Here is a 4,261-nt window from a genome sequence, read left to right on the forward strand (position 1 = left end):
TAAAAAAAACATTTTCATTTGAAAGTAGCCATAAGATAGAAATGGCTATACGTATATTGTATACATGAAACTAAGATGTATATAGCATGTCCAGCTTCGAGAGACTATTTTCCTCTTTTTGGTTATACTTACTACTGTCCATTTCAAGACAAAGGAAAACTTCTGCGAAACAACTTTTTTCAGACCGTTTTATCATTTTCAATAGCTCATGGTTCAATTATGTTTACCTTTTGTCACCTTGTAGTTATGGAAATTCCTATCAACCTATTGCAAAAATAGATGGGCGCGGCAACGCACGCCTTCAATGATCTAGTATATAGTACCACATAGTAGTATATGAGACATATGGGGTAACTACCACCGGGTGATAGTGTATATATATATATAAAACCTCATCAGTCTAGAAAGGCGAGCATGGTGTGATACTAAAGAAAATCAAAGTAAGCACACAAAATTCAAATAAATTAAATGATTCTTTTTATAAGTTTAAACTACAAACATAAGCTCAAGTACACTCTAATAATCACTCACAAAAAAGTACACTCTACTATTTTGTGAGCCTAAACTGTAATAGAAAAATGCTTCTGTTGAAATCGATTTTGACCAAAACAAAGTACAGTGTTAAAATTGTATTAAAAATAAATAAACTCATGCAAACCTGTTGTATTGCAAAAAAGAATGTGATGTCTCCATTGACGTGGGTTCTAATGTTGGTCTAAAACTTTCGCTGTCACGACACTACTACCAAAATATTAGACCATGCGAAATTTGAGACGTTCCCTTCGATGATCTAGTATATAGTACCACATAGTAGTATATGAGACATATGGGGTAACTATCACCGGGTGATAGTATATGTATATGTATATATATATATATATATATATATATATATATATATATATATATATATATATATATATATATATATATATATATCGATTTTGACCAAAACAAAGTACAGTGTTAAAATTGTATTAAAAATAAATAAACTCATGCAAACCTGTTGTATTGCAAAAAAGAATGTGATGTCTCCATCGACGCGGGTTCTAATGTTTGTCTAAAACTTTTGCTGTCACGACACTACTACCAAAATATTAGACCATGCGAAATTTGAGACGTTCCTTTGATCATAAAAAAATGAAGCACACACAATAATATATAATTTCATTAAATAAATATCACTTGCATCGAGTGCACATACGTACAAGCTTGGTTCGATTTCGTCGGATCGTTGCGTGGTTCATTAGGATAGTTGAACGAGAATTATCTTAATTTCTGGAGCAATTTTGAACTAAAACCATCTCAAATATTTTCGAACGGAGAGAGTAGCTAGCTAGGTTGATGCATGATGACCCGTGATCTCTACGGTTAACTAACTAACTAATCGAAGAAGAAAATGGGTTGAGCGAGATGCTTTTTGTAATAAATTGGTAAGTTTTTGTAGTACTTACGTCTACGCTGTGATGTACGTGCCAATTTAGTTTGTTGATCATTCAGACCGAAAAGGAGTCTTTCGAAGAAAAAAAGAATGAAAAAGAGTCACGACGTACAAGTAAAAACAATTAGCGTTGCTGGATCTCGTTGTGTATACACTAATATAAAAGTTTTATATACACAGTTGCCTCCGGCGCAGTTTTTTCTTCTTCCGTTTCTTTTTGTGTTGGCTGAAATCTGAGCCCACGCGTCAATTCTAAAGAATCCAGGGCCTTTTCTGTAAAACGTACAGTGTCAGATGTAACCTTATTACTGGCTGTGCGCTTTTTTCACTAAATTTGTGGGTGGTGGAGTAAGCTTTTGCAAGTTTTGAACCAAAACATCACAACCCGAGCAAGTTTGTGGACTTCTAGTGCCTTTACCTTATGATTTTACTTTTTAGCGTAAATCTGAAGAAAAAAAAATTAGCATGCCATAGTGAAAATTTTGTGATTCTGCTAGTATCAATTTCGATCGGTAGCAATGCTATGTACAAAGGAAAAATCAAGCATCTGCTTGGAGGCGACCAGAATGATATCACTACAGATTCTAAGCTCCCAGGATTGTGAGGCTCCTGGTGAATCGGTGGTTTGAAAACTATGTGGGTCAACGATTTACAGGTCGAATGGCAGCTGGGTCCATGTGTCGGTGTTGTTCGTATGGGCTGCCTATGGACTGTGGACACATATCTTAGTCGGTTTGACGTTTTTCGTCGGTTCGAGGGACAGAGGGACAGAGGAGAGGTGTCTAGCGGCTCGGCCTTACCGCTCGCATTCATCACTGCTGCTCCGCCAGGCCGAGGGCCTCGGGTGTTCGCCGGTGGCGGCATCTGGCGCACCAGCAGAGAGCCGCTAAAGGAGGTGACCGGCGCTGGCGGTTCAAGGAGGTGAGACGACCAAAACCTCGCCGGTCGCCACCAGCGCGGGATCTCGCGGCGGCTGACGCATGGAGGCCTATGTTGAAGCCGTGGTGACACTGATCGGACTCGGCTTTGTGATCTTCTTCGCCTCTTTCCGGCGGCGGCTCCGAGCGAAGACGGGGCGATAGGCGGGGCCACGCCACCGCAAACTACCTACGGTAGGACCCAGTACTAATTATCCTAGATTTATGCGATGGTAATCTTTTTACCTTTTTTTAATCTGTAATCCGTTTACCTCTGATAGATTTTTGGAAGGAATCAACAGGCGTATACTTATTAGATTAGTTCTCATGGCCCAAGCCCAACAGGCACAACAAATTAAATGGCCTGAACGCTGCACGTTCTGGTCGATCCCAATGTTGTCGTCGCCGTCGCTCGATTGTTGCCATCAGCTACCACTCAGAATCGGCTGCCGCCGATGATGATCGTTTGTCTGCAGCCGGTTCTGGTAATTTTTTAACCTCATTTCAGTGTTCATTATGTAATTTAGGATGTGGATGATTACCTCAAATTTTGGAGGCCCTTGCACGAAGTGGCTATATGGCCCCTTTTTGGCAGATCATGTCTAAATTATATTAATCTTTTACATATATGAGAGGAGGCTCTAAGAAATTAACCCTTGTGCAAATGGCGATGGTGTGGTGAGTGACGCCATTGGTTTTTGTGATTGTTCAACCTCATTTCAAAGTTCAGTGTGTAATTTTGGATGCGGATAATTACCTCGGATTCTAGACCATTGCTTGAGTGACTATGATACTTGCATCAGTTAGCTATATGACCCAATGCTATTCTACATGCGGATGATGTCTAAATCATATTGATTATTTTACGGATATGAGAGGACTCAAGAGGAGTATCTAAAAAAAGATGTGAATAAGCCAATGTCGGTGGCACGGTTAGTGACACTATCAATGAGCTGATCTTTCCCAGCAGTGGCCTTGTTCGGTAGAGTCCGTGCTGTTTTGAATATGGTCATTGATGCCTACTTCTAAACTTGTTTAATTTATGAAAATACTAACGCCCACACGTGTGAGCGTTAGCCAACTCACCCACACGCCTCCATCGCCATCCAGTCACTTCTGCACGAATCTTGGCACGAGATGGGTGATTCTGTGTGCCACGTAGGACGCCTCGCGTGTGTGGTGTGTGAGAGAGTTCGCCCACACGCCCGTTTCCTCTCCGCGGTCAACGGTTGCCACTCGGGGGCGTGTGGTGGAACTGCTTAGCGCCCACACGACTCGCCCGACTGCGGTTGCCGTCAACCACGTCTTGCACTTCGCCCCCCTCCCCTCGCGGTTCCATTTACTCGCTCCACTTCATTACTCACCCAACCCACCCCGCAGTTCATTCGATTGGAAGAGAAGCCGAGAGGAGAAGGTGGCGGCGGAAGCGGAAGAGTCGACGGCATTCGCAGTCGTCGGTGGGACTCGCCGGACCGGAGCGTCTTCGCCGGAGTGCCTGCAGATTGAAGGTAACGCTCCTTCACACGCTCACATTCCTTGCCTGTATTCCCCCCTCTCCTCCGTGGATAATGTTCCGCTCGAGATTCATCGAGATTCCGGCGGATTCGCGGTGCTCCGGCGTTCCCGTCGACGGCGGAGTCCCGTGCTTGCCGTTTTGGGTGGCATTGCGTAGTTTCGTCGCCGACGCGGTGGCAGTCATGCTGGTGTGGCTCGGCCTATCCGCAGCCACATCCTGGTTCTGCCTTGCGATTGAGCCGGCGTTTTTCTAATTTCTAGTCATGTATTGCATCGAAATGCTATTTGCGATCAGTGGGGGAAGTTTTTCGTTGTTGAATTTGAGGTTATGATAGTTGCCGATGAACCCTAGATCTAGGTAGTTGTATTTCAAAGTGCAGTATAAAGG

The 4,261-nt window shown here is 43.1% G+C and overlaps 1 long non-coding RNA gene across 1 annotated transcript; it reads left to right on the forward strand.

Moving 5' to 3' along the window:
* The first annotated feature begins 969 nt into the window (after nucleotides 1-969).
* On the forward strand, nucleotides 970-2,985 carry LOC120967334 (uncharacterized). The gene is made up of 2 exons (XR_005761139.2): nucleotides 970-2,553; nucleotides 2,640-2,985. It is a non-coding gene; the product is annotated as an uncharacterized lncRNA (long non-coding RNA).
* Nucleotides 2,986-4,261: the final 1,276 nt, after the last annotated feature.

This window comes from Aegilops tauschii, chromosome 1 (genome assembly GCF_002575655.3).
Source record: "Aegilops tauschii subsp. strangulata cultivar AL8/78 chromosome 1, Aet v6.0, whole genome shotgun sequence".
Taxonomy (NCBI): domain Eukaryota; kingdom Viridiplantae; phylum Streptophyta; class Magnoliopsida; order Poales; family Poaceae; genus Aegilops; species Aegilops tauschii.